This window comes from Choloepus didactylus, chromosome 8, assembly GCF_015220235.1.
Source record: "Choloepus didactylus isolate mChoDid1 chromosome 8, mChoDid1.pri, whole genome shotgun sequence".
Classification (NCBI taxonomy): Eukaryota; Metazoa; Chordata; class Mammalia; order Pilosa; family Megalonychidae; genus Choloepus; species Choloepus didactylus.
The window spans coordinates 73,635,019-73,647,628 of NC_051314.1; the positions used below are offsets into that span (position 1 = coordinate 73,635,019).

General features: G+C 42.6%; 1 long non-coding RNA gene across 1 annotated transcript in view; it reads right to left on the reverse strand.

The window, feature by feature from the left end:
* The window catches only part of LOC119542344, a 355,847-nt gene extending 343,632 nt beyond the window's left edge, over positions 1-12,215 (reverse strand). The window contains exons 1-2 of the long non-coding RNA XR_005218455.1: positions 12,147-12,215; positions 8,536-8,608 (exon numbers count right to left, since the gene is read on the reverse strand). This is a non-coding gene — a long non-coding RNA (uncharacterized LOC119542344). The remainder of the gene's footprint in view (positions 1-8,535; positions 8,609-12,146) is intronic.
* Positions 12,216-12,610: the final 395 nt, after the last annotated feature.

Genomic DNA, 12,610 nt, shown 5'->3' on the forward strand with positions numbered 1-12,610 from the left:
TCTCAAGATTGTGCCTCCCACCCTCCCACCAAGGTTCCTGCGTCCCTCGCTGTCCTCCCAACTTCTGGGGTCCCTCCTGCCTGTCCACACCCCCTTTACAAATAGCCACCCAAGCCTGCCTCCCAGTCTGCTGCAGAAGCATTTTTGCTTTCCCGTGGTAATGACTTCTGCGTCATCTGTGTTTACTTTAGAACCTGTGGCTAAGGTAATTAGCCGGCAGCTGGCTAAGCCTTAGATAATAATGTGCCTGACATCTCAGGTATCTCTTTTCTAGAAATCCATTTTTTTACTTTATTTCACTTACACCATGAACAGACAGTAATAGCAAATCGCCCTCATGTGGGATACAATCAGGATTCATTTGCATCCGAGAGATTTGCATTTTTTAATGTGGTTGAGTTCCGGATGTCTGCTTCTACACACATAGAGCTGTTTGACTGCAGTGCCTTTCCATTTATTTGCTAACCCTTTTGGGAAGCCTATTATGAATTGGGCTCTGGGATAGGTGCTAAGGGCACAAACATAAATATGACATCAACTTCCTCCTCAAAAGCTTGAAAGTTTGAAGGAAGTTGGGGACCAAACAAACAGGTGTCTCTGCAGAGAACTGGGTATGTAAATGGGGAAATGGGAATTAAAAAGGAAACCCATAAGACGAGTCTTGAAAGGAAAAAGAGATACATAGGAATTCACTGGGCATATTGGGGGGTACAGCAGAGACATTGCTTCCAGACTGAGGAGCATGAACAAAGTTTGATGGTTTCATATCCTAAACACAAGATGATTGGTTGACAATCAAAACCCAAGACTAGCGTGAGGCACTCAAGACAGCTAGGACACAATATTTAAGGAGGCACTGCAGGTGCAGGCTCTGGTGGAAGAACTTGTAAAACCCTGAGAGTCAGTGCCTCCTTGAATTTTGTACCTAGTTACCTCCCTTGCCTCACCCTTGTTCTGGCTCTGATATATATAGATTCGTGTCTGCCACCAGAGCCTACACATTATTAGAGGAAGGCTATAGTACTCCAAGTATTTACTGTTTTATTTAAGCCCAGAGGTGACCAATTCTCCAAACAATCAATTCTCATACCTGCACCCACAATAAAATTTGTCCCTGACCTCTTCTATCCCAATCAGAGGAGCTTACATTCAGGAAGTGGGACAAACGAAAATTAAATTTCCAAACAACCCAGGCCCCAGTCTCTTGATATATGTTGCCTTATAATCATCCAATATTTTCTTTACACCTAAAAAGCGATTTATATCAAGATGCTTTAAGTTGTCTATGGGACAAGGGTGTTTTGGTAATAAGATGAAAAAGACAAAATAGTTAATGAAGCCCTTGTTTCTTGTGACTAAAGCTAGAGATTTTATAGAAGAGAAAATGAAAAGACATATCTGTGAAGAAACTCCAAAAATAGGAGTGGGGGTGGGAGTTATGATGAGTCGGCTGTTACACAAATCTGTATATTGAGACATAATAATTATCTCAATGGTTTAGGCAGAGGAAAATGTGCATGATAAAATCTTAAAAGATAAGATTACTGAAAGACTAGAAATCCCACAATTAGGTAATTGCGGTGTAAACCTGAATGATGATAATAGCAGATGTGTAATACTATAGGAATGCTTCTGTACCACCTGATGCGATAACAAATACAATATTTTATTTCTATTCTCCAGTTATTCCTATGTCATAATTGCTCTAGTGACAGTCATGTGAGAAGTCCGTAAGTTTTCCAGTTCACTCTATTGAACATCAGTGATTTGCTTAGTGGAGCCATTATTCAAATTTGACACCATTCAGAAATGTGTCGCTTAACAGTTTGTTTGTTAATGTATGATATACATAGCTTATTTTCTCAGATTTGGGACTATATCAGTCCAGTCTCTACTCCTTTCCCATTCTCCCCCAACATCCTCAAAGCCTATCATGGTTCCATGCCTTCGACTGCACACCCTTGGGACACTGCTTTCCTGTCCTAAATTAAACCTCAGTGCAGCTGGCATTGATTTTGCTGACCACGACACCCCAGCAACTAGCATGATGTCTGGCACATAAAATGTTCTTAGTAAGTGTGCCAGTTTGTTCCCCAAAATGCTATTACCTTTGATACAATCTTGTGTGGGCAAATGTGTTAGTGTTGATTAGATTGTAATTCTTTGAGTGTTTCCATGGAGATGTGACCCACCCAACTGTGGGTGATAATTCTGATTAGATAATTTCCATAGAGGTGTGGCCCTGCCCATTCAGCATGGGCCTTGATTAGTTTACTAGGGCACTATGTAGCTCAGACAGAAGGAGCGGGCTTCCTACAGCCAAGAGGGACACTTTGAAGAATGCACATGAGCTGAGAGAGTTGCTACAGATGAGAGACAGGTTGAAGATGGCTATTGAAAGCAGACTCTTGCTCCAGAGAAGCTAAGAGAGGACAAACGCCTCAAGAGCAACTGAGAGTGACATTCTGAAGAGGAGCTGCAGCCTAGAGAGGAACGTCCTGGGAGATAGCCATTTTGAAACCAGAACTTGGAGCAGATGCCAGCCATGTGCCTTCCTAGCTAACAGAGGTTTTCCAGACACCACTGGCCATCCTCCAGTGAAGGTACCCAATTGTTGATGCATTACCTTGGACACTTTATGGTCTTAAGACTATAACTGTGTAACCAAATAAACCCCTTTTATAAAAGCCAATCCATTTCTGGTGTTCTGCAGTCTGGCAGCATTAGCAAACTAGAATAGTAAGCATTCATTGAACAAATTATACATTGATGACTATGTTATAAATTAGTGTAGTAAGGGCATGTCTGCCTATTCCCATCTGAGCAGCAGGGTGAGCCTTTAAAAAAAGATAGGATCATGCCCCCTCTAATCAGAACTCTCACTGGCTTCAAATCTCACTCAGAGAAAGAGCTAAGTCCTTGCAGTCATCTATAAGTCCCTGCGTGATCCAGCTCCCATTTCCCCTCTGACCTCATCTCCTAGTTCTTGCCTTTTACCCTCCTTTCCAGCCACAGGGACTTCCTTGCTGCTTTTGTGAATGTGCCAGACATATGCTGCCTCCTCAAGGCCTCTGCTAGAACTCTTCCCTCCATCTTCCCAGCACTCACTCAGCTCCCTCCTGCACCTGTCCAAGTCTTTGTTCAAATCCCACCTTCCCAGTGAGGCCTACCCTGCCACCCCATTTAACACACAATCTGCCTCCCCTACCACCCACGCTGAACAACCTCATCACCCTTTACTTTTATTTTCTTACATGTTTTTCCAATAACCTTAATCATCTTCTCAAACACTGTATCATTTACTTAATAATATTTAGTTTCATTATCCTCCTGTCTCTACTAGAAGTTAAGCCCCTCAGGGCAATGATTTTTGCCTGTTTTGTTTACTGATCCATCCCATGTACTTAGAACTATGCCTGAAATATAAATACTTGCTGAAATTAATGACACATGGATCAAAGTCAAATTTGATATAACATTTTATAACTTACACATCTTTGTCATATCACTTATCTTGCTTTATTCCAAAAACTTTTGGTGATGGGTATTATTATCCTCATTTTTAGATGAATGAGAAGTTGAGGGACTTGCCCTTTGGCCTAGAGTGTGTGGCTTGGTTCACTCAACCTCAATTCCCACCCCCTGTTTAAAGGTATTGGAAAGCTAAAAGCTCCATCTTCCAGACTCCCTTGAAGTTCAACTTGAATGCACATTGAGAGATTTGAAAGAAGCGAGATGGAGGCAGTCGTTCTTCCTTTCTGTTTCTGCTGGCCAGCATGGTCATGGAATCATGGGGTATCTCTGTAGCAGTGTTCCGGTGTCCATTCTCCAGTTTCCTGGATGCCGAGAAGCAGTTCTGAAGCTAGGAGCAGCAGCACTTCCTGATCTGTCTTCCTAAGCCCCTGATCCCAGCTCTGGTGTCCACTCTTCAGCTTTCTGGGCAGGAGAGCCACTTGAAGCAAGCCAGCAGAAGCAGCCATGGCAGGGTCTGGTTCCACCTGGTCCCAGGAGCAGCCTCAGTGGAAGCAGCTCCCTGTAGCTCCCAAGTAGGTCACTTCTACGTTGTTCTGAAAGTCAGAACTGAAGGTCCAGCTTAGAACATGCTCCTTCAGCTCATCTAATGATTATGTAAGTGTTCCAGTTTGCTAATGCTGCCAGACTGCAAAACACCTGAAATGGACTGGCTTTTATAAAGGGGGGTTATTTGGTTACAGTTACAGTCTTAGGCCATAAAGTGTCCAAGGTAAGGCACTAACAATAGGTTACCTTCACTGGAGAAAAGCCATTGGCATCTGGAAAACCTCTGTTAGTTGGGAAGGCACGTGGCTGGTGTCTGCTTGCTCCCAGGTTGCATTTCAAAATGGCGTTCTCCAAAATGTCTGCATCAGCTTCCAACAGCTGTCTGCAAAATGTCTGTCTCAGCTGAAGCACTGAGGTCCTTTATTTGTGAGCTTTTATAAGACTCCAGTGAACTAATTAAGACCCACCCTGAATGGGTGAGGTAACACCTCCATAGAAATTATCCAGTCAAGAGGTCATACCCTAATCAAAAAGATTAATCAATCTGCCCCCTCAAAATTGCATCAAAGAACATGGCTTTTTCTGGGGGACATAATATATACAAACTGGCACAATAAGACCCTAATTTCCTATATTAAATCCATGTCTGTCTGAAATATGTAAAGTGGCTTCTATTTCTTCTCTAAACCCAACGGATGGGCCTTCTAAGCCTCAGCCTCCTTCTAGAGCCTTTCAGTTGTCCTATCAGGAAACTATCTCCTGAATACCTTTAGCATAAAAGACACTGGATTCAGTCTACATGCTACATATGTGCAATGCTACATAATAACAATATTCTCTGGTGTTCAATCCTTTCTGCAGAATTTAGGGATACTTGGCCTCTTTTAAATCCCTCATAATTCGGAAGCACCCAGGAGATTTTCACATGTGCTTTCACATGCCGTCTCCTGTTTACCGTTGGCAGCTTCTTCTTCCCCATGACCAGCTGTAGCCACAGGACAGCACACTTTCTGTTGCCAGCACAGGCTAAAAGTGGATTAAGTTCCAGAGTGAAGCTGTGTCATCCACTGTCATTCACAAAAAGTGGCTTCTCCTCCATTGCACTCTCCAGGAAGGAGAAACTATTCTTAACTTCCATGCGTATTGCACTCTAGGGTCATAAAGCCAAAAAGAAACATACAGTGAAAATGGCCAGGAGTCATGGACTCATCTACCAATTGCTGGCTGTGGAATTTTAAGAAATTCATTTTACCCCACTGAGCCTCAATTCCCTCAGCAGCAATATAAAAATAAAAGCATCTATTTTTCAGGGATATTTTGAAGATTAAATAAGGTAATATCTGTAAAATGTTTGGTAAATGGTATATATGCAATAAATAACAATAGCTAACATTTAAATGCTTACTGTGTGCTAGATATTTGTGTGCAGTTAATTCTGATTAAAACTCTACAAAAGGTTGTTATTCCCATTTACAAAAGAGGAAAACTGAAAATTACTACTGCGGGATACTGATTACGTGCTTCAACCTGGCGGGCCTGGGCCGGGGGACCGGATCCACCCCTGGGGAGGGTAGTGGGTACGGGTGACAGCGCCCTCCACAGCCCCCCGGGCCTGAGAAGGTGAGGCCGGAGGCAGGCCCCAATTCCTCACCCAAAACCAACCGTTGGAGGAAGCTTGCCGGGTAAGACCGCCTCCCTCGTCTAACCACTCAACCCCTCTGTTACAATGCAACGTCCCCTACTGCCAGTGCGCATGCACCAATCATTGTGTAACACCCAACAACCAACCTCCGCGCCCTCTCAGAACCAATCCAAGCCTTTAACCTCTACAGCTACCCCGCCCTCTAGACCGCCCGTTATAAGCTTGTACTCTCCCCTAATAAACTCTCTTGGTTTCTTCACCCTAAAAAGAAACGTGTCCCGCCTGTTCCTTTCTCGCCGCCCTCCATACTTTGCACGCCTCCGCCGGGGACCTGGCCAAGTCCCCCGCCTCGCCCTCGCCTCCGGGAAAGAGCCCCCGCCGCCGGTACCCTCCGAGCAATCCTGAGAGCCTAGGATTTAGCGACCGGCCGCCACCCCCCCCAGACGAATCAATTGCGACCGCAACTACTACAATTATCGTTGTCATCATCATCATCATAATTGCCCTATACCCTTACATTTCCCAGAAATTCAAATAAGACAGCTGTCAGCTTCATTACCAGTTTCTTTCCTCAGAGCTTTCTGGAAGGAGGTAAGGGGTCCTGAGCAGTGCTGAGTAAGGAACACTCCGCGTAGCATAGCCCTTGCCATACTCAAAATAGTCTCTGTACTCCGAAGTCTCTCCACTCTATCATTGTCCTAGGACCAAGATTGTGAACCTTTGTTCTCCCTTCTCTAGAATGAGAACTTTCTGAAAAGTGTCCTCAGCCTCATGCTCATAGACACCCCCAATGAGTTACAGCCTTCTCCCCTGTTCCTCCTGATGTCAGACATTTCTGAATTCACAGAAAGTGTACAGATCTGGTCTTAACTGCCTGATACCCGACACCAACAGCCCTCCTTTTCCAAAATGAGTCAAGCACAGTCCTGCCCTCTGGAGGCCTATAACTTTATTATGAAGATAAGAAAAATAAATATTAATTTCAAAAACTGACTATCTAGAGGGATGGCATGGTATGTAAACAACAGTAGTGAGAATTAGGCCCTTGAGGCAAGAAGGCTCCTTTAATACCTCTCTTCTGCTACATTCTGACTCTGTGACTGTGGGCAAGCTACTGGGGTTTGCCAAGTCTCAGCTTCTTTACCTGTAATATCCATAGGGACTAAATGAAATGCCTGTGTAGGAAACTGGGGTCATAGTGAGTGCTGAACAAATGGAAGCTCTTATTATTTTCCTGTAAGCTGGTTTATGAAAACTTCCTTCCCTACAGAACGGGGTAGACACTTGCAGTGTCAATCATCAAGGTGGAAAAATCACAATTAAGATACTGAAGAGAGAGAAGCCATCACTTACAGTAGGGGTAATAGAGGTGAAACTACTTTTAAATCTGTGGTCCAGAAAGCTAGAAAATATTCATTACTGTACAGATGGTGAAATATATTGGTATCACTTCTTCAAAAAGACATAGAATATAATGTAGTGATACATTACATTTTCAACAGCTAATATCAAAATGTATTGCACATTGAAGAATACAAAATATTGACATGAGTTTGTCATTGGTCAATATTTATGCTTCAAATAAACTTTTGATACTGAATATAACCTAAATCAATTAGTTTTTATTATTCTTTCTGGTGATAATACTAGGTTCCATTTTTTTTCAACATAATCACCCCCATTTGTAATTACATTTTGATGTGTTTGTTCTGTTACATGAAGTTTAATTAACTATTCCAAATTTAGTGGCTATAATTAGCCCACCACAATTTTAAAATTTTATCAGTTTTTCTTCCTTTACACAGACGTGTGAGGGAGATACGCTATTAATTTTTTCTGCCTGTGAAGCTCAGAATTAAATACTGTCAAAGTAGAATAGATGACAATTAAAGGGGCAATTGCTTTCTAACACAGTCTTGCCCACCTGTGTTTGATTAAAATGCATAGTTTCCATGTTCTGTGTGACCCAATTCTGAGTCTGAGATTCTAGGACTAATACTGAAGCCCCGAAATAAATATAAACAGCAGGAGAAAGCTGAGAAGGGAGTTTATGATAAATATCGTGCACTCAAGAGAATTAAGAAATACACGTTCTCGCAAGAGAAATTTCTGTCCTTTCTTGGAGAGTTCTTTCTACTTTCTTTGCTTCTTATCACTTAGACTCAAACTTTCTTGTCAAGTTGCAATCTCTCTTTCTTCCTCCTTGAATTTAAATCAGTCAACAAATTCTACTGCTTCTTCCTTTACTAATTTTCTCTCTACCTAATTATTCCTATAATTTTCACCTAAAATCAAGTACTGAGCACATTATGTCTCAGTTATTGCAACACACTACCCCTGGTCCTCCTGTCTCCAATTTCTGCCCTTTTCAATGTAACATATCAAACCAAATTAACCTACAAAAAATATCATTTGGAACACTTCATATCTTTGATAAAAAAAATTATCAGTGATTCTTCAGAGCCTGCATATGGAGGGCACTCAAATGATGATTTTCCACCTGGCTAGCTCCCCTATCAGCCAAACCAGCTGTATCCAACCACCTAGACCTCAACCTAACAGGTTTCACCTCTATAAAAGCCTGCAAAATTATTCAAACAAGCTAATCACAGCCTCCCACAGGAACCAGGAGTCATCCACCCTCTTATTAATAAAAAAATTTTAATTAGATTGACTGAATTAATAAATGTATGGGTAAGTATGTACATATATATGCATAAATATTCATAAGCATGGTCCAGAAATATCTCCACTCATTTTTACCTTAAATATTGCATACCTGCTGTCGCAGCCCAAGTGGGCATGCCAGTCCAAAGGCCAAAGAGACAATGAGCATTTTCTGATACATGAACTTTTATTCAGGGCTTACTTACAGGGTGAGAAGTTGTGGAGAGATCATGACAGCTCTCTCAGGCCGGGCAGGCATTGCATTCATAGGAAAGTCAACTGCGTAATGCAAAAAGGACAAAAAGCCTTTTATAAGGGTTTAAGACAAAGGCCTTCCTAAGGGTGGAAGGAACATAGATGCAGTATCATTCTGACCTGTGGGGTCATGCAGGAAGGACTAGAATAACACTTGAACAATTACATTTTGCTCTTTTTGTGAGATTAAGAGCTTTTCACTTCCTGCCTGCTTCCATAAGGTTACATTTTAAGGTCAAGTTTACCCTTTTTCTCTTTACTGGCTTAGAAAGACAATAGGTTAAACATTTAGCTGCCTAGGTCATGCAGACTGCTGTGCACCAAAGATCTGCAGGCCTGTTTTGCTCAGGCCACGGGTTGCCACAATCCACCCATGCACAACAGTTTGCACTGACCATAGGACAGACTTTACATCTATAATTCACAACAACAATACAATAAACAACACAGTAATAATGCATTGGTACAGAGAGATAATAAACCTATTAGCAAGTGGTGCTATGGCCAGGTTAATGAGTTTTACCATTTAGCACAAGTACTGCCTGGGCTAAAATAGCTAAAGGATAACACTACCAGGCATTCTGCTTTATTCTATATCTAGTTTTTACTATTTTCTCAACCTTGACCACAGAAACAAACTTCCCCCTCCACCAACTTTCTGCAATTTTCACACCTATTTAGGTTTTGTTCCATATCTCCTATTTTTTTATTCTTATACAGCCAGTCATTTAAGAAAAAATGACTTCCTTTTCCTTCAATAATAAAAAGAAAGACATCCCTCTACATTCAAGTCATCAAAATAATTCTGGAAATTGTTCTTAAGCATTTTACAGCATTATTACTAATAACATTACACTTGTTAGAAGGCTAAATACTGAAAATGTTTTAGTCAATGCATTATTGAAATAGTAAAACATTTTTTTAACAAGAATTAACAACACACGTAAGCATTAAATTGGACAGTTGAGTGGTTTAACAATATATATATATAAACTGAGTTGTCATAGTAGATAGAAGGGTTTCAGGTGAGGGGGTTATAAATACCATGTTTCCTCCCCCTGCAGGGAGCCCTTCAGTGTCAGAACTACCCTATGTAATTCTAATACCCATGGGCTTAGGATTCTCAACCAGCGTGGCTGCATGAGCCAGGACCAGAGCCAATTGACCTTATTTTCCCCAATTTCTAGTGTTTGTGGCACAGGCAAGAGAAAGTTATTATCATTGCTCCATTGTGGCTTGAAGGCAGCCAGCCCCTTTTCCTGGAGTTAATGCTGATACAGTCCTCGAGTCCGTCATTTCTATCATCCTTTAAGTGTTTAGCCATATCCACGGCATTGAAGGCATATTTTGTCCCTTTGGACAGAGGCAAGGGGCCAATATAGTTTACTTGAAACCAGGTGACAGGAACCTGGTGTCCTCAGTGCCCAGTCTTCCAGCACAGCCATTCAGCTACTTCATGCGTCATCAGTGTTAAGCTGTGGAATTTCACTAGAGCATTCGCTTCTATGTTACCTGGTAATGAACTGGTGTTATGAGCAGAGACATGAAAAATGGTTACCTTATATTTGTGGCAGGCAGTCCAGATGTCTTCCCACCAGATGGTATCAGTACTGGGCTGGATAATCACAGCTGTCCAGGTAGCAAGTTGCCCATTCATGCAGAGTCGGGTGTATTTCCTTGTCCGTCAATGGTGGGCATGAGAGGAGCCACCTCAGGAGGATCAACAGGAAATGGCATGCTGCTCTTTCACATAGGAGGCCAGTCTTAAAATTTCATGCATCTCTTTACTTAAAGAGCAGTTGTTAAAAATGCCACATCGTAGGAGGTATACTTTCCATTTTGTCATTGTGCTCACCTGAGCACTCCCCAAGTGGGGCTCATTTACAGTGTCCCATATCTGCATACCTGTATGGGTATGGTCTTCTATAAGGTTACTGGGCACCTGAGTTAGACCTTCAACACTCGCAACAGAGGATTACGAACTGTGCACAACTGCTCTTTTAAAGGGCTATATCTGAGTTCTGTGCCCTTCCATAGTTGGGACCAGAATCTAAAAGGTACACATTTAGCTTGTTGCCTTTGCCACAAACCCCACCCAAAGCCAATATTGGCACTGGCCACATCCAAATCACAGGGTATATCGGGGTCCACCCCTCTTAAAGTCTGTGCTTGCATGATAGTTCGCTTAGTCTTTTTAGACACAGCCTGCTGTGGAAAATCCCATTCCCACACTTTTCCTTGTCTAATTAGGGTATACAAAGGTTTTAAAATTCATACTAAATAGAGTATAAACACTTTCCAGTAACTTAACAAACCAAGAAAAACTGTTAACTGTTCAGAAGCAAGCAATGTGGGATAACTTTGCATTTTAACAACAACAGCTGAAGGAATAGCCTTAGTTTTACCCAACCAGACAATACCCAAGAACTTGATAGAGTAGTCAGGCTCTTCTGGACATTTTCACATTTGAAGGTATCCTTGTGGAAGCACAGCAAATGTCCATTGTTGTTTTCCCCACATGAAGCCTAACACAGGTTGACTGGAAAAAATCTAAAAATATTCTAAATAACATATTAGCAAGGTTTAACACAAAGTTAAATAGGAGCAACCAGTTCACTAATGGCTGTCTAGGCTTTTGTCAATATTAGTTACTAACAGCTCCTAATTCCCCTGGGGGAAACTCCCAGGATGAAATGAGCACCCTCTGATCAGAAGCTGCTGCCACTGCCCCACCTTCCTCCTTCCATGCGGGTTCAGGATGCTGAACTTCCTCCGCTTTAACCCTTTGTTGGATCAGAGGTTGAGTACGCCTCCTTTCCTTAGTATCAATTTCCCAGTCAGACAGGGGCTCATCATCTTTTGATGAGGAATCAACAGGGTCCCACACTTCACGGTCCCAGTCAGGGGAAGCCAGGATACACCTAACTTGCGCTTTGGGCAGCTTATGCCCTCTTCCTCTAGTGTGCTGGTATGCCAATATTTTTTAACATTTACCTAGAGCATCTTTCAATTCTGCTTGTGCTAGCCTCATATCTTTTCCTACCTTTAATTTACCTCCCAGGTGGCTTACAGCCACCTTAGCTGCTAAAGCTTCCTCAGTAGCGGCGCATACAGCCTCTAACAATGGCCAGCCCACTGCAGCTGCAATCTGGCGGCCCTTTTTTTCTTTCTGAATCTCCAGTGGTCCTGTGCCCTGATACCGGAGAGCTATTTGTCCAGCCAGAGAGTTATAAACATTTCCATACTCCCTCGGCAGATTCCACTCATCTAGGAGGGTAGCCACCCCTCCCCCCATAGACATCCATTCCACTGGGAGGGTGGGCAGCCCTTCCCACATAGACATCACAGGCCCCCCTGGTATCCTGCCTGGGGCCTTCTCCTTTCCCCTCCCCAAGTTCATGTCATCAGTGCCTGGGATCTCCTTAGTCTCCGGCTGGTGGCAATTTGCTTCTCCAGGCTGGCTCTGCCAATTGTGGCAGTCCAAGAGGGCATGCCAGTCCAGAGGTCAAAGAAGATAACGAGCATTTTTTGATGCATGAACTTTTATTTAGGGCTTACTTACAGGGTGAGAAGTCGTGGAGAGATGATGACGGCTCTCTCAGCCCGAGCAGGCATCACATTCATAGGAAAGTCAACCGCGCAATGCAAAAAGGACAAAAAGCCTTTTATAAGGGTTTAAGACAAAGGCCTTCCTAAGGGTGGGGGGAGCATAGATGCAGGAATAGACCATTTTGACCTGGGGGGTGGTACAGGAAGGACTAGAATAACACTTGAACAATTACATTTTGCTCTTTTTGTGAGACTAAGAGCCTCTCACTTCCTGCCTGCTTGCATCAAGTTACATTTTAAGGTCAATTTTACTCTTTTTTGCTTTACTGGCTTAGAAAGACAATAGATTAAACACTTAGCTGCCTAGGTCATGCAGACTGCTGTGCACCAAAGATCTGCAGGCCTGTTCTGCTCAGGCCATGAGTTGCCACACCTGCTATGTGTGGAGGAGTCATCTGCTTTCTTTAATTGATATCA